This window comes from Clinocottus analis, unplaced genomic scaffold (genome assembly GCF_023055335.1).
Source record: "Clinocottus analis isolate CAN_PGR_092001 unplaced genomic scaffold, fCliAna1.0.p SCAF_23, whole genome shotgun sequence".
NCBI classification, from domain to species: Eukaryota; Metazoa; Chordata; class Actinopteri; order Perciformes; family Cottidae; genus Clinocottus; species Clinocottus analis.
Window position 1 is genome coordinate 9,045,909 of NW_027175965.1, and position 21,510 is coordinate 9,067,418.

A 21,510-nucleotide genomic window follows, 5' to 3' on the forward strand; every position below is an offset into this window, starting at 1 on the left:
GAAGTAATTCATTATAAGAGTATTTTAGATACACTAGAGTTATTTAAGCTTTTTGAACTGAAAAGCCTCTAAACTTTAAGTTAAACGGAATTGTGGCTGTAATTCAACTTTAAGCGTCCTCAACAGGTTCATCATTAAAATATAGCAGCCATAAATGTAGTACAGGTAAATATGTAAAGGATTAGACGAGCGATGGTCTCCCGACCCTTCGATTTACCTACGGGACACAATGTTGATCTAAAGATCTCTTAATATACTCATTTGTCATGTTTGCATTCTGTAACATAAAAAAAAAAAGACTTCATTCCTCTGATACGACCAGGTCATATATATATATATATATATATATATATATATATATATATAAATGCCTGAAAGTGCCGTCTGTCTGAACAGTCCTGGTTCTCCTGAAATAGCCGGTCTGTTCCCGTTGGTTTTCCTCTTCCTGTAATTCAACAGCTCCCTCTCTGCTAAGCTTTCCTCGCCTCTGCGTCTCAACAGGGAGGATTAGCAGCACTTTCACCGTGAATAATAACCTCATTAAAAGTGATGATCATAGACTAAACACAGCACACAGAACCTGATCAGGATTTCAGAGAAATGGACAACTTCTGTAACCAAGGTTGCAGCATCTCTTGACTCTTTTTTCCTCCAGTAAATACGACTTTTTATATCTCTGTCGCTGTAGCTCGATATTTACTTCAAGCATAAACTCAGTGAACTGTAAACACTCTTTACTCACAGGTACATTTGTGAGAAATGATCGACGGACCCCGAAGAAGAAGAAGAAATCAATTGATTTTTCTGGTAAAATGACACATGAGGCCTCATGTCAACAGAACTAAAGCTGCAATTACTGATCTCTTGTGAACGCGAGTCGATTAAATGATGACGGTGATTGTTTGCATTTAAAGATCCGCTATTGAGATAATATACATAACAGGATATTTAGAGTAAATATATAGTGGAGTAATGATGTCACTCTCTCTTTAAATGCGTCGTAAAACAAGCTTCTCTGAGTGTTCCTTACATGACGCAATGGATTGGGTCTGAATTTCAAATTTAACACCACTCATTATTGTCCACTGTTGTTGTTAAACATCTAAAACATTTTATCCACAGTGCGGAGGAGGTAATTGGACGCTACATAGCATGAAAAGTGGAGTAATCTGTCTTGAATAGTGTTGAATAGTGTGTCTCCCCCTGCCTCACAATGTGTATGATGATACACAAATAGACAGGTGCCTTGTATCCAACATGGAAATGAAAGGATTACAAGAGTATTCTGCCACACACGACTACAATGAGCTACAACACCCTGCAGGGAAAAGCGTGCGTTAGTGCTCAAGCGACAAGCTTGTATGTGTAGGTGTGTGTGTGTGTGTGTGAGCAGGGTTTGGAACTAATTATAGTTGTGTAAAAAGGGGAAAGGGCAACATAAACGATTGAAAAATATAGACACTGGCCCTCAATATGCAGGTTATAGCTCTGCACACGCTGCATATTACTGCATAGGAGGTATAAATATGATTTTCTGTCAGTGATCTCAATCCTTTTAATCAAATGCATAACAAATATCTATGAGTGATGGCAAGGGAAAGTATAGATGAGGGAAGAATAATGGACACAGAAAAGTTCCAAAGTAAACACCTGCATTAGTGAAGTCTATAATGGTCCACTAATCCCACCACATGTACAGGGAAATGAACACATTGTGTTATGCCCTTTTCATTTTGTTTACTTATATATATAGAATTTACCAAGGCAACAGGAAGTCGTACGTCTGCATCTGGAACATCCGTATATGGACGCATCCTTCAAGGAGCTGAACTTCAGTGGCAAGATGTGTTTCAGAGCAACAAGCTTGGAAAAGAAACCCATTGACTCCCTTACTACTGAACATGGACAAAAGAAGGAGTGGTTTGTCCCTCACAGGGACCCTTACTACTGAACATGGACAAAAGAAGGAGTGGTTTGTCCCTCACAGGGACCCTTACTACTGAACACACTGTTTATGTTGTTTTCTGATAAAATACTAATGTTTCTTCTGGTACCTCAAAAAAAAAAGAAAACTGATTTATAAACTGTGTATGTATGTATGTTAACTTGCTGTTGCACCAGAGTGCTGTTATACTGTCCTGATAACATTACTTTAAAATAAAAGCTGCAATACACTAGTTTTTTACTTCATTATTGAATTTAGTGCATAATCGCAGAAAAATAATGTGATTAATCAGTTTAATTTTTTCAACTTTGCCCAGCCTTAATATACACAAACCATTCATACAACACAAAAAACATCATCTATCCTACTTTTTTATGGTCCATCAACCTGGATCATATCCCTGAGTGCACGAGTCGTGCCGGCCTTTATCTCGCCAAAGTACCAGCAGTTATGAAAACACTTTGAAGTATAGTGAAAGGATATGAAAGTCAAGAGTTCTTATTGAGAGCTTGATTGCTTCGCTGGAAGCATAAAAACACAAAACGTCCTCGACAGGAGAAGGCAAACACCTTATAACACATGCTTTTCAGCTTCTGTGAGATAGTTATATTCCACATAGCTTTGATCCGTCAGCTGGTGCTGCAAAATAGACGAGATCTACTGTAATGCCACTTTTGATTGTCAATTCTATTATTAATGGAAATCAAGTGAAAGTTACAGCAGCTTTGAGAGGATGGAGAACGTATAGAGTGAGTTGAGTAGAGTGAGCCAGGAGACGGAGAGGTTTGGTCCACTGAAAGAATGGAGATTATGATCCGTGCCTGTAAGTTAACCGGTCTAATTAAAATAAGTAGATCTGCAGAGCATTGCCACCTCATGTCCCATGTTCTGATGTGCAGTTATGAAACAGCCGGCGAGTCGGTAACAGTCTACCGGATCGTGGAGGGTATGGGAATCTGGAGCTCTTAATGAGTTGGAGATATAATTGGAGAATGAATAAGAACAAAGTCTCTTAGGAATGATTACTAACCTGAAGGAGATTGGTTATCAGTCTTTATACAAAGAGAACTCGCAATTTAGAAAATCTCCTGTCTGCCTAATATGACATTTAATTAAAAGATAACATGTTCATTCACTCATACGCCCTTGTGGCCTGTTGAAACCCTTCTGTATAATACAGACACTGTATCTGTGCTGTTTCTGCGTGTTGCACAGAGTATTGTCCCTAAAGTATTGCATGGGCCTACAATGTTAGCCTAAACATGTAGCGCTGTTAGCAGTCACAGTGAAATGATTCGTTTTGCCTTTATTTTCAGCAGACCTGATGTCTTTTTACATCACTGTTGCTCGTTACAATCGGGTGCAGACATTCCCCTCTGGGAACTGACCGCTGCACTCCTGTCTTCTGCTTTTGGCCACTGAGTTTCAACGCCAACAAGAGGATGATGTGTTTTTGCATGAGGGCACCTTGACGGCAGTATTGCTGCTGAAGCGCATGTCATACCAGGTGTCCATCATCGAGTTGGGCTCATAAAGATTCCCAGTTATATTCTCTATACTTTAAACAACGCAGAATGCATGTTTGCAATTCAAAAGTACAGCCTTCAACCTGCTGAAAATATAGAAACACTTATGTTCAGAGTATAGAAGTGAAAACAGAGACAATGGGTTCAAATAGGTCAGAAAGCATCAGTCCAGCGTTACAAACTGTGCGAGAAATCTGAATCCTGACGTGTCCAGACGTCTTTTTCACTGCTTTGGCATCCAGGTGGAAAACGTCCCAATGGATCCATATTGTGTTACATCTCTCCCAATTATCTGTCACACAATTCAAGTCCTACAATCAGCCACAGAGTGGCTAAATGACCTGAAACCTGCGCTGTGCCGGTGCAAACACCCCCATAGAATGAAGTGAGAGTGTTTCTGTGTAGAGTGAACAACACTGTAAGGTCTTTACAGACGCACCTGGTGGAGATCTGCACTCCACTGAGTGCACCTTTCTAGTTATTCACTGATCACTAACAAGCTCTCTAGAGGTTTTCTCACCACGGCTCCAACTCTGTTGAGGATTGTGGATGTGACATGAGCCATGTAGCATGACTGTGTCTCAACCTTCTGCTGCTGAGTGCAGCCAGATGGCTTCAGTGTTACTCGCATCCTGCCCTGGACTCCGTTCTTCAATGGTTGAGGGGTGCTTTAACGTTCTGACAGTAGTTTTAGCATCCAGTCACACTCCATGCTCGTGCAATGCATTGTTATCTATGTGTGTGTGTGTGTGCAAGAATATGCCTGGATCTGAAAATTACAAGAAAAAATGTCTGTGGTATAAAACCACTTTCACACGAGCGTTTCAGGCCGCGCCGCTCAGTTTTTGTTGATCCAGCCAGTTCATTTGGAAAGCTCGTAAACCCCCAAATGAGACGCACTAATTGGGTTGCAGGCCCTCTTCGTTTGTGTGAAAGACACATCTAGTGACAGTTTGGGTTTTTTGAGACCTTGATTTGGTCCTGCATTTTGTTGCGCTTGCGTTATGATCTTAATACGCTTACATTTTATTCTGGAGCTGCCCACACATGCGTCTGCTGAAGGAAATTCCAGTTCCCTTGAGTCGTTGGGGGCGTAATAACTTGCTCAAAGTCGCTTTCATTCATGATACTCGCGCAATCTCGCAAAGAAAATCTATGCAAGTCAGAAAAATTGGTTTCCTTACGGCGGAAACCGAGCTTCTGTGGTTTGGTCTGAAATTGATTTATAGTCGAGCGTAATGTTTAGATGCAGTCAAACAGAGCATTTTGAAAGCTGCTAAAACACTGGAGAGATGTTTCAATGTGCTTGATGCAAATGCATCTTAGAGTAAATCAAGGCTGGATAAGTTAGTAAGCTGTTCGGTGTTGCCATGGAAAAGTGTAGAGAATATACGACATAAATAGCAGCACTGCTTTCCAAAAATAAGTGTCTATTTTCTTACATGCGTTCAATTTACATTTACTTCAATCACATCAACAGAAGCATAAAGATCCACATGTTCAGTATCCGTTATGAAGTTAAATGGTTTTAAATGTCAATGTGAAATAAAGGATAAACACACTTCATGTGGCATGTCTGTTCGTTCTTGAGCGAGGACTGGGAGTCTTGTCAGCAGTATTTTAAAGGACAGCCCAGTCAAGATAAAATATAATGCAAATATGGTGGAAAAAAAAACCTTTTGTGAATCTGCTCTTCAGCGCTGGTGGCAGAAAAGATAATTTGTAGTTCTGACACATTTTCTCCCATCATCATTGCTGAAGTTTGGCTTGAAAATGTCAAGAGTGGCCTTGTCCAATTAAGGAGAAGTCGTCTACGTTCTCGGTTAATTCTCATTTCGGGCATCGGCTGTCTGAATGGGCTTACAAATTACATTTTGTCCTCTCTGATTTATTTCTCGCCCTCTTTTCTTTAGCTGCTCTCACTCTCTTACTGTCTCCAACCCTCTTTCCTTGTCTCTCATTATTTCAAATGAAATGAGGGCTGTGCATTGAATACTTGAATCAACGAAAAAGGGCCTTATTAAAAAACATTTCCTCACCTGATTAGCGAGATCATTAGGGAATCCAGAGAGATTTTTTTTGGCAAGCCCTGACCTGATCCTGATCCGAGCGAGTCTGCGACCACGCTTTGAAGGTCAGTACGCAGAAAAGGAAGCGCCATCTAATAAGCTCAATAATTCACTTTTTTTTCAGTCAATTTCTTGCCATCTTTCCTATTTATCCACAATTGTATCTACTGTATTTATGTCTAAGTCCTGCCACCTTAGTTACTGTTGGTAGCTTGTCGAAGCTTAACAAAATAAAACACAGTGACGCTGGTTCCACCTCGTCAGGCGCCGTAGTGGCTATTATCTTCAGACTACAGTACGCAATGGAAGAATATTCAGTTCCCCCTTTCTAAAAATTTTAAAATCTGCCAGTAAAAATCAACTTCAACTCTCTTCCCTCACTTTGTTTTTTCCTTTTCCTTCCTATCAAAAGAATGCATTTTCTTACAATAATAACTGTATTTATATAGCACTTTTAAAAACAGGGTTTACGAAGTGCTTTCACAGATATGCAAACCATAAACACGACCCAAATGGCGGGAAACAAAACAGACCATACCCTAAAAGCATTGAACACAACCAAACAAATAGCCAAAAAGATCAGTAGAAAACAAACAAATTTAAAAAATATACAAAACAAAACCATGGGAACAAAAGAACTGCATAATAGATCATAAAAATAAAAACATAAAAGGACGACGTCACTCGACAACCAACCGATCTCTCACAATCTCTTCAATGTGAATACGCACAATGTGAAGTGTCGCTGAACAGTGCAACGCCAATTTATAGCGACTGACAGAGTACTGAATGCTTTGAACAGATGTGGCATATCGATGTACACACAGGAAATGGGAAAGTTGTTTGTGATCTGCTGAGTTCAAAGCTTGTGTCACTGTTAATGGAGCTCAGGGCAAAAAGGGGCGGGACTTAGGAAAAGTGAATTATCTTTTGAAAGTGCGTGCTGATATGCATGAATGGATGTTTCCTTCACTGGGTGTTTCAACGTCTTTCTGGTCTTGTCTTCTTTTTTTTTAAATTTTAAAGTAATTACTATGCAACAGGAACATCAAAATGTCTTTTTCAAGTTGGGCTAAAGGTACACTTTAACACCTTGTAGACACTTCCCTTATGAATATGTATGCTGTGTAGCTGGCCTGTGCATGTACTCTGCAACATAGAAGGTTGTTTTGCATCGGAGAAAATGAATAATGCCAAAAGTAAGAGCTGACCTCTTGTAAAAAAAGATCATAAATCACGTCCACCACCCAACAGTCAAGGTGACGTAACGTTTGCTGTGAATCTGTTTCTCACACAGAGCTGCGATGTCGAGGCTGCAGTCTCACATGGATGTGATGGGAAACAAACACTTTTCTTTAGATGAGACTGTCACACCCATGTGAGCTTGTCTTGGTCATACTGGTGCTGTGTGTTATTCAAAGATGCATTTAAGATTATAAGAAATATTTGTTATGCAAGTCTGGAATTCCTCACGATTTTTTTCATGATACAGCATAATATCACGATATTTTGCGTGGCGATATTGTATCGATACACGGACGGCAAGTATCGATCTTTTATTTAATCAATTCTAAACATTTTGGTCCGAGAATAATGAAATAAATGTATTTTTTGTTGACAAAGTTGTCCTTTGGGGACAATTTGCGGTTGAAATTTCTATTTAATAATCGCATTATATTGCAATACTCAATGTATCGTGATAATATCGCATCGGGACTTAAGTATCGTGATGATATTGTATCGTGGGACCTCTGGTGATCCCCACCCCTAATGTCCACCATGTTGAGTTAATCAACATATATATTTACAGTCACTAAGACTCGCCCGAGTGTGTTTAAAAGTGACTCGAGTGTTAGAAATGGTCAGCATGAAGTCATATCATTGACAACATCATTTACTGACACATTTTCAAGTTAGAAAAGCACATTATGACATCCACAGAAGGCTCTCAAAGATTGCTTGCAGCCTCCTCCACTTCTCCCGTGTTAATCCATATTCAGTATTCCAAACACAGAGTTAAGTAGTTGTACTTAAATCTGAATGAACACACTACTTCTGTTCGAATCCTTAGGCACTGGCTTGTGTTGCTAGATATTACAACCGATAAAATTCATAATTGGCTTTGGCCTCCAAAGTGTGAATATGCTCATGGACTCATCTGTAATTCTTCACAGAGCAGTCACCAGTGTGTGATCGTCCACAGTTGGTCTAAAATATCACATAATTGGTTGCATCGCCTTATGGGAAAGCATCTCCATTTCCTTTTTCCAGCTGATTGCTTCTATTTACATCTCTGGAGCTGCAGCGAGTATAGCACATTTGTATGCAGTGATGTGTTATGCTGTTATACTCCACCACCATTTTTACTCATTCACTCACACATTGCGATCTTCTTTAAACAGAGTCCTTCTAGCAAAGGAAGATAACAACATACTCCCATAAGATTAGGGGATATATATAAACACATATATAGAGCTATCACTCTGCAAAAATGTAAATTCTCTGAATATCATAAAAACACGCTGTACATGCATGAGTGCATTTCACTTTAGGGGTCACAGTGCAACAGCATGAAATATAACAGTATGCCCCCTTTGCTTCTCACTCGCTCTCTCGTCATTCCAAGGAATAGATAATTATGAACGTCTCACTGCTTGGAGGATGGATTCATTACATGAACCTGTAGTTTTCTGCAAGTTTGAAAGAGTAGAACTCCCATTAGAGCATCACTGGAGTTCTACTTTTCACTTTTCAAAGCACAGACACAAATTAAACGTGCAATCTGCAGGATCATTGGATTGTTGTGACACCTTTAGTGCTCAAGTGTCTTCCCAGAGAGCAACCAGTGCTTCCTGTCAGACCTCCTCAGATTCCCCCCCAAGTAATATATGTATTGTTAATGATGCAGTCAACAAAACTATCCAATGAACAACGGCGCTCTAAAGAGTCAGCGTGAACCAGAATTTTAACAACGGTTGTGTTTTATCTAGTATTCCAAACTGAGAGAACTAAACACACCGACAAAAGTAAAAGCAAGGAATAGAGAAGAGAGAAATGAATGAGAAGTGTGAGAAAAAAAGCCATCACAACATTTTATTCAAATTAGTGACGAATCCATTCACTGGCAGGGTGACAGATGACTCACAGTTAAAGTTAGCATATGAAAAAAAGATATATGTAAATGCAGGTGCAAATTATGCAGTCGGGATGTGGAGGCAGTTGACTGTTTTCACATCGCCCTGCTGGGTTTCCTTCCTGTGGAGATGCTAATACATGCTGTGTCTCAGGTAAACGACATTAACGCACGCTATTTTCTGCAAACTGCCCCTTTACAGTATTTACAATAGAAGTATTAAAGCTTGTATTCCATATACCAGGCAATGTCACTGGCCTGATTTATTTAATCTTTTGGTTTTTAATACAGCCTTTCATATTATTTTAATCTAGTATAGCACAACTGTCATTGTCAATGTCAAAGAGTTGCAGTGATGTATATTAGTATTAGTCACATTCAAACCTTTTAGCAACTCAAGTAAACGCAGGAAAAGTACAAGTATAAGAAGATGTGCTTTGCCGTCTGATATTTGTGCTTATAAAGAACGTGCAAAGTGCAGACTGGACTGATTCAAGAGCAGGAAAGATGCTCATTAGGTAGCATGGTCTGCACATTTTCTTTTGTTTAACAGTCCAGTGTAACCAATTATGTTCATCTTAACTTACGTTCTTTTACTTTTCTTACTCTGCGACCTTTTGTTCTGAGCTGGACTGTAACACAGGCTCAGATCACGGGGCATGTTGCCTCTGCACAGTCTAGATTATGAAGGAGAATAGACGCTCTGCTCACTGGTTGCTCGAGGATCCTCACTGTGAACAAAGGATGGATACACATAGAATTCCTAATTACTGCATGTTTTTCTTCATAGAATCCAACGCATCTGGCTACCGGCGTGAAGGTAATTGGAGCGTGTGAAACCAAAAAGGATCCAAACTCAAAATTACAGACAAAAACTTGTCTCTGATGATTCCTGCCAAACAACACAAAGTGTTGCCGTGAAACGCACTCTTATTATGCCAAACATCAACTCACAGAGTATCACACTCAGAGCTATGATTGAGAACAGTTGAATGTCAAAAACAGACTTTGCAAACACTTCAGAAGGACATTCAGGCAGTTCCCAGCTGAAGCGTTTCGACAAGCCTGTGGACAGCTGCAGTTTCATTTATTCACGTACATATGATGGCTCCTTGGAAAAAATCTTACAAAACCTTTGAACATTGCACATTGTGAAGCAAACATATTCTTCTCTGAATCACCTGAGTGGCAGAGTTGGAATAATTAAGCGTGATACCTGAACAGCTGACTTATATATTCTACTGTTACTGCAGGTCTACCAGGTAATGTGCAATTACATATTGCATGAAATGTATTTGGGCAATTGCTGGATGTTTAGCTGGAATAAATTTAAAAAAAAAACGTCTTTTTAACAAAGATTTATATACTTTTCAGAATTTTTTTTTTTTTTTTCAAAAAGATACTCAGCATCGTCAAAGCTGCATTGTCAATTATGTTTTTTTCAAATGTATTTTTGTCCCGGATTAAATACATAATACACAATAAACTATGTATAGTACACAATGCAAATGTAGTGTGGAGGGAAACAGGAGCTATTGACAGAAATCTAATTGATTCAGAAGAACTTTACTTTATTTATAATTGTGAGGGTGAGAGCTGATGAGAAAAAAAGTTTCTTAAAGCCAATGTTAAAGGCTGACATCATCAGCAACTCAAGTCAAATTCAGCTAATAAATGAAAAGAGAGTTTATACATTTAAAACTATCGCGCATTTCTTCACTCGAGGTTGTTTTTCACCCTGCCACACGGCCGCTCCTCAGGTGTCCTTCAACAAAACACTGAACTGTTACCCAAAAAGCGACAGCTGGCCTCAACAATGCGAGTGTACTATTCTCAGAGGACCCATCAAAAATAAATATATCGTCCCCAAGGCACTTTATGTCGCACTCTATGTGAATAATCAGCCGCTCGTAATTTGTATTATTACTCTTATTATGAGAGTCGTGATTCTAAATGTTCTCATGCCCACATGTATGTACTTAAGTCGGGGCATGTGTGGCCTTTGGCGGCGCTCCACTCCACAATCTGTTGTCTGCCTTCCTGATGGAGCGGCGTGCCGGAGGTGGGGGGGGGGCGTCTGCAGCACAGACCGGTTCGGTCCGGATCCACGACGGACCAGACAGGCAGCCCCTGATCGCCGCAGTGACAAAAGACTGTTGGGTTCATGTTTAATGAGGCGGTACTGTGTATTCACTCAATAATAACAGCCATATGGTCGTCGTCGCTGAACCCGCCTCCACACTTTGCTAGGAAGTTCGGCGGCGTCTCCGAGGCGGGACAATTAATTTGCTGACGTGCGGCGTATTCGGGTGGAAGGAGGTTGCTTTCTTAAGTTCGGCCATTAGTTTTGGAAATAAATGTGTTTGAAAATTCAGAGTTGGCATTGATATTATTTGTCATGGAGTGTCTAACATTAGCATATACATACAATACTATTTCAGCTCTTGTCTTTGCTCTTATTGACCAGGAAGTTTTAGGTTTTTATTTTACCGAGTGTATTTGTACAATTCCTGTGCAAGTATTGTCATATAACATCAAACATCAATCAAATATTAATTGAATGTAATAAGATCAAATAGCTTAAAGGCTGGTTGGTAATGCGTTCAATTAAACTTCTGATCTGCTTTAATTGAAGTTTTTATGAATAGTTTGATTCAAAGCCAATGTGTTGAGTTGTAGCTGCGGGAAAATTATATATTATAGTATACAGGAACATGTTATTATCAAACTACTTTGTTCCTATCCTAAAGTGTGTTTCCTTTTAGTCTTTTCTTTGGATGGAGTCTTGCTAACTTTATTTTCCTGGAAGTTGACGTTCAGATTAATATTCAGAGCCATGTACCCAAAGCAAAAATATTGACCTTAAATAACCAGCTGAGCAAGGTTTGAGTCCCAAAACAAGAGGCATGTATACAGAGAATGAGCCAGGTGTCTGCTCCAGAGAGAGGGTGTAGTATATTCTGCCATTACACCTCCCTTGCTCCCCTCTGTGTGTCTCAGGCCATAAAACATCTACCATTAGCATCCCAGACACTTAACCGAGGAGCAGCTTCTATCTTTATATGCAGGCTCAGGCGCGTGATCATTTCCATTACAATCATGGGTGAAAATATGCAGCAGACACAAACACGACATTAATTTGAATATGGTGCCACGGCTCTGTTCAATTACATCCCATAAAATATTCACAGGGGATCTCACTGGGATTTAGGCTGTACGGCACAGGTGGAACTTCATGGGCGTGCTAATGCTGAAGCACACCAGTGTGTTGGTATTTTTCACGATCTGCTGCGAGTAAAGTCTGGGTTCCTACACGCCGTCCTGCTTTTCATTGTGCAGCACATCAAAAGTAAGTTCAACAACTATTTGCATGCTTTTGGAAGACAGCCAGAGAATATATAGAAGCTACAACCTCATCAAGAGCTGACTCTCTCCACTGAACCGGCGTTGTCATGTTAATTATTTAGCCCACACTGTTGGCACAGACCAAGTCTTATTGTAGCAGAATAACTATTATTGTAAATATCTTAAGTCAGTGGCTAACAGTCAGATGAGCTGGTTTCAGTCACAATGTCCCAACAAAGAAAAGACAGAGCTCAAGGCAAGGGAATAAACCAGGAGCTACGGGTGGAAGAAAAAACTAAAAAAGGGGAAAAGGAAGACAGGTCTTCTGGCTGCATCTTGCAAAGAGAGACGTTGAGGCCGCCATACTTCTATTATGGTGCACTACACCTGGACGACCCGAGCTGGCAGCACGGAGGCGTGTGAGAGACTTGACGTCGTTGTCGAGAAAGTCTGTATGTTAGTATGTAACAGGGCCACAAAACCTATTCCTGGAACAGCTGCTGTGAACATCTCACATCTCTTAAGAGCTTGGAATGAGGTAAAAGTATTTAAATGGTATGCTAATACTGTAACAAATATGTATTCATAGCTTTACAGTGATGAAGCTCTGTTCTGGCTTTAACTTACAATTTATTACAAACGGGGATCTGTGACATGAGGAAAAGTATTTATCTTAAAGCATCATCGATTTACTCGTTTGATTAGTGTTTAACAAACCTGTCAACCATCAGAAGAAGAAAAAGGCTTAAAAGTAACCGAAAAGACTTTTTTCACTGATGACATAACTTTGAGTATTTCTGAATGGGCTGACTCATATTTTGGGAAAAGTCTCTGTGAACAAAACAAGCGCACAATGTGATAAGTATTCTCAAACACTCTGCTTGACTTTCTCTTGCCACTGGCAGTTTACAGCTTAGACCAATTAAGATAGGCACAGATTATTCTTTTTGAACAGTCAGCGTTAAAAACGTTGATTATTATGCGTTTTCTGCTGTAAGTTTACATGATTTTGGGATAATTTCCCATGTGATTATAAAAAAGAACCCCAAATCACATATTTTGTGAAATTACTTTACAAAAATGCCGTGTAAGAACTGTCTGAATAATCTGGATGATGGGTCATAATGTAGAGAGTCAGATTAAAGTCAATGAAGTCAATTCCTAGAAAGCACACATGTAGAGTCCTCTGGGCAAAGACGCCATCTCTCCACACGCTCACGTGTTAAGATATATTCACTTTGGTCAGGTGATGTGGATAATAAGACAAAACACCTGGAGGTGGCTGAAGACCTGGAACCATGGCAACAATTTTGATGGAAAGGGTCTTGCAGCTGCCTGCAGCGAAAGAGAGACATGTTTCACTCTGAGCACCATAGTTTATGTGTAGCCGCCGCTCTGCAGGGACGGTGTTGATGGCTGCCCTGCAGAGACGAGAGGTGCATCCCATCACCTATTAGTGGGTCCCCCGTGTTTCTAAAATGTGGATTATGAGCAATCATAAGCACCGATACTTGACAATTAGCTGAGTTGTTAACAATAATTAAAATAGCAATACAGATCAGTGTTTGTGCTGTTCAGCAAAACTGAACAACATCAAATTCAACAAAAAGTTGATGTAATTTGTCAAGCAGGAACTACTTCTCCTGAAATAAAGCAAGAAATAAGCCCCAACCTGACATTCCATGGATGCGCTCAATGCTGATGCCGAGGAGCTGAAAATAACATTTCCTGTCCCTCTGACAATCTGTCACCTATACAGGTCTTAAAAGCATAAATCAACTTATTCTGTACACACTGCTGTACGGGTGACTGGCTCTGCCTGCCAGATGGACTGTGATGTCAGCTAAATCCACCAGCTCACCTGGGAGAAATGTCCTCTGTCAATATTAGTAAAGTGTCCATTTCCTGCTAAAAACAGACTTCCTGTTAGCGTTAGCTTCCGTTCCAGAGCTTTTTTTGGGGGTGGATGTGACGTCTTCAGAAAAGGGCATCGGGGTTATCCTACATGGTGATGCGATTCAGCGTTTTCATTACATTATCGGATGTCAGGAAGGTTGAACTTGTCAGCAGAGAAACTAAGATATGAGCATGTTTTGTGGTGGACTGTAATGCAGCATCGCTGGCTAGTAACCTTCATTTTGGACTATATTGTCACTGTTGATATAGTATTTTTAATATAGGTGTTGTAAATGCTCTGAACATACACAGATATGATTAAGTTATACTGCCGCTTGCTTTTGCTGGGAGGAGGCTTTAGTAATCTCTTTCTAACCGTGTCATTTTCTGTGTGAAATCTAAAAGGCTGAAATGTAACACATTTATAAAAAGCAGGGCACTTGTTTTATGTCATTCATTCAATTTCTGCTCACAATCTGATGTTATTAGTGTGATTGTGAAGGCGCTCTCTTCTATTGAGGAAAAAAGAACGAAGGAACACACAAACCATCTGAGTGTAGTTGATAAAAATGATCTAGATATTGCACTATTTACAGTTTTTTCCCCTCTTTAGATCTAATAATCCGTTTTACGTTATCTATTTCAATTTAAATTTCAGATTGTTGGCACGTCCATGCAGCTTCCTGGAGCTTTGCTCCGTGCTTCCTCTGTTTCTGCAGAGATTTCAGATTTATATTTCTCTTCTTTTGGACAACATCAAGAGTCCAGCATAAGTTGGTCATTTTAAATATCCATGCAGCCTTGATCTGAGACGTGAAATCACCGTTTAAGTGCAAACTGGTCAGTTAAGGAAAAAAAATTAAAAGAACTTAAAAGAAATCCACGTAGAAGCTTCTCTTCCCAGCTCGCTCGTGGTCTGAAGCTGCTGTTAAAGGGTGAAGTGATGCTGCGATGCACATCCACTCTGGATGTTAAGTGTGCCGGCCAAGCTGACAGCCTGTCTGTCATCGTGGCCGACAGCCAAGCCATGCAAGTATGGCGACGGCCTCTGCCTCTATCCCTTGTTCCCGTTAAAAGGTGGCCGAGAGGGCACAGCGAGGAGCCGGGCCAAAGGGGCACTGGCAAGGTCCAAATGCCAGGTCATATCATATGTGCTCAGACCCTGAGACAGGCGTCCCAACACTCTACGCAGCCAAGCAGATTTATTTACTCACACAAGTCATATCGGTGCCTGGTCTGCATGCTGCTGTGCACGGTTAGAACCAATGCAAACACCTTATAAAGCATAAACGTCACAAACAAGAGCATGACTTATTGATGGACGACTGAACATTTTACTTGCGTGTATCATAAATTGCCAAATAGAGTTACAGCTATAATACAGACTGTGATTTGTATTTAGGATTTGATTATAATATATATATTGTATTATATATCTGTCATCATAACAGGAAATTAAATAAAAACACATCTGAACCACAGGAGCAGCTGCATTTAAATGACACTGTGTAATAATTAAGCAACTTTACACTCCATTCATGTGTAAATATTTACTTTGAATCAAATGTCTGTCTGCACCAAAATGTCCATATTGGACAATGTCACAACTAGGGATGTGTGTGCAGATATTGTTGAAAGGGAGAAATGCAATATTGCCAGGGACATTGTGACAGCCGCCATTAAATAACCATTTGGCATTAGAGATACAATTGTTCTGTTAAGAAATGAGAGCTGTTTGCTGGATGGGATGGAGGACGTTAACGCTGCAACACGCAACTCACAAAATCCTCTTTCTGTAGAGAGACCTGACAGCCGCCTGTACAAAGAGAGAGAGAGCAAGAAGAAACATGCAAACCAGCTTTTCATCTCGTCAGTGGAGCACAACCGGACCAGACAGGTGGAGCACCATCGCCTCAACCAGACAGGCTGAAACAGCAAAACATAAACTAGCAAAAGAAACGGAGCCCAATACATGATACAGCTCTTGCATAATGGACAATAAACACAAAGGAAATATTTATACGAGCCTGACAGGGAGAGTTTGGCTTTCTCCACCTAAGAGATCCCAGGGGAAGCCTCTTAGCGGCCCTTCAGCAAGTTGACAGATACCAAAGCAGACAAAGCTCCTGCTGCAAACTCCTCACTTCCTTGGGACTGTAAATAGTCAGTAAGGACTTTCCTTTCACCGCGCCCGAGTCTATATTTGACATAATCTAATATTCAGACAAAATGCTCGGACAAAAGAGAAACCCAAGGCAAGGCTTTTATTGAACCTGTGAGTCACAAACTCAATGTAAGATGCTGTTGTCCCTGCATTATATTTGTATTCATTTTCCATCATGGAGTAAACTACAAATCCAGGATAACCCTGGAAAGTAACTCATTATGAAAGAAAACCTAAAACGCTTGAAATACTGGATATTCTGTGCTGGGACGGCATTCAAATCTATAAAGATAATCCACATCCTCATTATGAAAGAAAACCTGAAACTCTTGACATACTGGATATTCTGTGCTGGGACGGCATTCAAATCTATAAAGATAATCAGTTTAGGTCATTCTGATTGTTCAAGTGAAATCAAATAATGAGCTATATTTTTAAATTGTATTTAATAGTAAGTAAGGTGACATTGTTATACTGCTACAAACAGTCGACAGTGAGGTGTGGGGAGTAGATATTTTGAGTATATTACTGCTTTTGTCAGCCAAGTCCAGATTAATTCCCCTTTAGTTGACTAAATTGAGCCGTACGCAATCAAAGAGTAGGTTAGGTAAAAAACACTCACACAGGTATGTTAGTAATGCTGACAACACATCCTCAAGCTCATCCACACAAATAGAAATGTATTGCTGTGTGCTATTCTAGCGAATTTAAAGATGACGTGTTGATGTTGAAATGGTTTCTTAATGCAAGTATCCCCACACTGAACTACGGATTGGCTGATTCAAGGAAAATCCTCTCCTTGGATGTTTAATATATGAATGTGAATGACGGCCGGGTGGCATGAACAAAAAAAGTCTGATTGGATAAGACACTGAATAAAAATACATCCAAGCTGCTCTTCCCCGTCAAAGTCAGTTTTCATCAAGGTATCGTGAGAGGAACACCTCGTTCGCTCCGACTCTCACTCCTCACCGTGACGAGAGAGAGAGTGAAATAGACAGCGAGGACTTAGCGCCGTTAGTTCTACATGAAAATCCAGTGGCTATTCTCTTTATTTTCATGGTTGTTACAGACGGCCCCACTGTAAATGTCAAGCCCATTCACAGATGTCAAATTTAATCTAAGCATGCAGTTTGGAGCTGTCAAATATTGACTGGATGTGGTAAAATGCACTTTGTAATGATTGAAATGTTGACGCGTGCATTTGAGAAATATTTAGCGGGTTATTGGTTATTCAAGGGCCTCTTCCCAGGACTCTAGTTGCAATACTTTGAAGAAGCTGGTCCCTTTCTCACCTTTCACATACTGTTGGGAAAATATAATCTGTTGATTTACACCTATTTTCACATGATTCCATACGTCCTTACATATAATGTTCGCATGCCAGCTGGCCACATCTGCCTGGACCATATGTACTGGTGTCACAGGGGTGGTAATGAGTTATACCCTTGGACTGAGTGTTATATCACTTCTTTTTATTGTCTCTGAGCATCTGCCGTATGCACATCAGGTGAAATGATGGCTTTTTTTCCTTAGCAGAGAAATGTATACAGCCAACACCTCAACGCAGAGCTGATCAATTGGGTGTCATTATGCCATTCAGTGGATGTAATATGTGTCCTTCTCCGCTTCATCTTCTCTGTGCTTATGCTGCCTGAACCTTTTTTAATTAGTTTTGTCGCATCGAGACGTACGTATTTAAATCCCTTTGATCTTTCTTTCATATTTGCTGTTAGCTACTTTCAAGAAGTCAGTTTCTTAGCCAACTGGACATCTTTCTTTCCCCACTCTCTCTTCTTCTTCTATCCAGCCATGCATTCATGTCTGCTCTTGCGTTCCACTTCTCCCCCGCCTCCCATCCACAGCCTTCCTCAGTTCCTTCCTTTTAGTCATCCATCTGTCACAACCTACACCTCCCTCACACACTTAAAGTTTGTCCATTTGTTGCTCGGTCTCACGACCCAGACACACACCATCACTCGTCCAATTTGTATGTCTACCTGTGTGTGTCTATCCTACACACACTCACAATCTCCAGCCTCTTATTTGACACCTCTCCAGTGTCGTCCTCCTGCACAGCACTTATTCTGTCTGCCCACATTGTGGGCGGTTGCTTGTGTTACAGCTATGAAAGCATCATTTCTTGATTTGCCCTTCCTTTGCCAAAGGCAACCCAAGCCCCGATGTTTTCACCTGCACACGGATTATTCTGAATTTGTCTGCCATTCATAACATCTCAACCCTAACCCCTTGTTCCCATTTGGGGGTGTCGGTGTGTTAAACTACTCAAGGTGAGACACAAAATGCAGAAATCCAATGACGTGCTGTTTTCATAGACTCTACGATATTTTGTCAGTGTTCAATACTGTTGAAATATCTTTGTGTGTATATTGTGTCATATAATACAGTACATTTTGGAACTGAACATGTATCATTGGAAACTTTCTATCAACATCTCTGCAGCTATGTTTTACTGGTTTGGGCTGTAAAGTTCCTCGCTGTGCCATGTTGACTGCTTTATTACTCGCTCCACTTTGTCTAACTCGCCCTGACGGCCTGATTTCATCTCTGCTTTGGAGAGAAAGTCACATGTTTTTACTTACTAACAACCTCTCCATGTATCTGTAAAGCTATGTTGTAGTTAATTGATTGTGAATGAATATTATGTTGCCACGTGAAGATTAGAGAATAAAATCAAAGGACAAATCAAAACTGTAAGATAGAAAACGTGTTAACCGACCTATTTATACATCCGTGTGTGATTAAAGTTGCCTTGAAACTTACATGGTTAACATGTAGAGCTATATCATACATTTGTTAAATTTCGGTATTTTAGTTGCATTATCATCATATTTTTTATATGCATGTAAGCAAAACAATAATTTGTTACAAATATATGGGATTAGAAACAGAGTTTAAAGAATAGCTGTGATGTAACAGAGGTTGTATCCCCACTGCAGTAAGACAGGGAGTCAGAAGCACGAGTTATATGAGCCTCTGAGTTCAATAACTCAGATATTACTTCCATTTGAAACATAACAAAGAGATTATACAAATAGTGACACACTGCAAATGCCCATGTGGCTCTAAATATGTTCAGTGATATAAATAATAGCAGTATGAAACCCTGTAAGAGTATGAAGCGCACAATTCTGGTTGCTATTGGAAACTGATTTGCAAGGGAGTGGCATCCGAATCCTGAACACACACACACACACACACACACACACACACACACACACACACACACACACACACACACACACACTAGGATTTCCTTTTAAGAATCGTGTCCTTATCTGCCCTGAATTCGGCAACTTATTTCACTAGGAAATGCTTCTGTCCAGTCCTAAATATCGAACTGAAATACATCTTACGCTTCACACTGGAAACTTAAAGGGGATGTCACAAACACAACAACCATATTTTATAGGGTCTATAATCCCAACAAATGTCCTCTTCAACCATGGTCTTATTCTCCACCACACCTCTCAAATGACAAGTGCGTCATCGGCAGCAGTTAGACTGAGGAGCCTGTCTGTTAAGGCACCGATAATCTGTCTCCGTCTTGTAGCAAGGCTCACCTGGTCTTTGCAGGGATGTTTAGTCGACCTATCCCACCACCACCACCACCCTTCAGGAACTGATTGGCCCTGACAACCTCCCGCTGTGGACATCCAGCCATCACCGGGTGGATAAAGCTGGGAAGGAGAGACTGATGGATACATTCTCAGTGGGTGTTCAGAGTTTGAGAGTTCAGAGATTGGTAGGGCAATAGACAGAGGACAGACAGAGGGGTGCGGTGAGGACAGGGAGCCTAAAATAACACAAGAATACCCTATAACAACTTCTATATTACCCACATAATCAATTTAGATGTTATTGTGAGCCAGGACAGGTGACATATAAAGAGACAAGGCATAATAAAATAGACATTCAAAGACGGCGCAGTAAAATAAACAATAAAAAAGCATAAAGAAAATAAATAAAAACAGATACAAGCATGAATTTAACCAAATGCCAGTGTGAACAAGTATGTCTTATGTTGGTTTCTAAAAGGATATAAACTAAATTGTTGTTGTAGATCACAGCTACAATACAATACATATTTATGGATTATTGTGATCGTAATTTGTATTTTTTTTAAATAGACTATTATGTTGCCTCCATGTAATCATAGGAGTTGTATTACTCATTTATTTATTCTAATTCTTCCATGTTTTGGACTCGCCTTCCCTCTGCACAATGTGCTGAGCTGTATGCACTGCATATTGTTTACTACTGAGTGCAGTGCAGTTACACATGCATGCTTTACTAATTAAGTTTTCCTTTATGCAATGAGTGAGATTCTGTGTTGTATCAGCTGAAATTGGAGTGGAGCATGGTGTGTTTTCCAGTCCCTAGTGTGTAGTGTTTACTGGGGATATTCTCAGTTCACCAGTATTGTGGTTGCTTAGGTTGTAGACATAACCAGTATTACCTTCTAACAGCAGCTCACCAGACGGCCATGTCCACGGGCTGTGTGAGAATATGATGTCCAGATGTTCCTTATTCAAAGACACCTACAAATGAAATAAAGAAAACAAAGTCTCCTTCAACGTTTCAGGGTTAACTCACTTCAATGCACAATATTAGAGATCTCTAGAAAAGACTCAGTCGTGGAAACCATATTGTATTACCACACTAATCTATATTCAATGAGCAGTCATTTTGAAAATTGAATTTCTTTGGCTGCTCTAATCATGCAATTAACATTGTATATTGTGACAGCCCTGGAAAATGCACCATCACACACTGTAGTCTGCAATAATAATCAACATATAAACAGATATATACATATTCCCAAACACAAAACCCAATTCCTATAAAAAATGGCGGCTACACTTGCCACAGCTAGCTACAGCTAGCAAGAAGTCACACACACAAACTCAACTCTAAAGTAAACAAAATAGACACACAACATTCTCAGGAAACCCGCATCCATACTGACACGCTACCTTCATCCATTAAACAACTTACCTGAAACAGCGGGAGAAATAATCAGGAGAGTGATCGCAGTTTCTCTCAGCAACAACTTTACTGAAGCGGAAAGACCGCGAATTTCCCCGAGTGATGTACGGGCGCAGACCAAAGTAATCGAGCCCAGACCCGAGATCAAAACGATTTTAAACGATTCAAAACGATCTCAAAACGATTCAAAACAAACTCACGATCGCTCCAACACATACCTCATTCCAAACCAGACAAACAATGAAATCAACACATCTTTCAACAGTTATATACATTTTAATCACAGCCTATATCAAAGATCAAGACTAAAGTAATCGACTCAAGATCACAAAACGATCTCAAAACGATCCCTTGCACACATATTAGATCAAACACATCTTTTAACTTGTCACAGAGAAGCATTCATTTGTTTATCTTTCTCT

At 40.1% G+C, this 21,510-nt stretch overlaps 1 long non-coding RNA gene across 1 annotated transcript in view; it reads right to left on the reverse strand.

Annotated features, from left to right (window-relative positions):
* The window catches only part of LOC137793623 (uncharacterized), a 32,625-nt gene extending 11,432 nt beyond the window's left edge, over nucleotides 1-21,193 (reverse strand). Inside the window, exons 1-3 of the long non-coding RNA XR_011078228.1 lie at nucleotides 21,098-21,193; nucleotides 20,559-20,640; nucleotides 19,663-19,793 (exon numbers count right to left, since the gene is read on the reverse strand). This is a non-coding gene — a long non-coding RNA (uncharacterized lncRNA). The remainder of the gene's footprint in view (nucleotides 1-19,662; nucleotides 19,794-20,558; nucleotides 20,641-21,097) is intronic.
* Nucleotides 21,194-21,510: the final 317 nt, after the last annotated feature.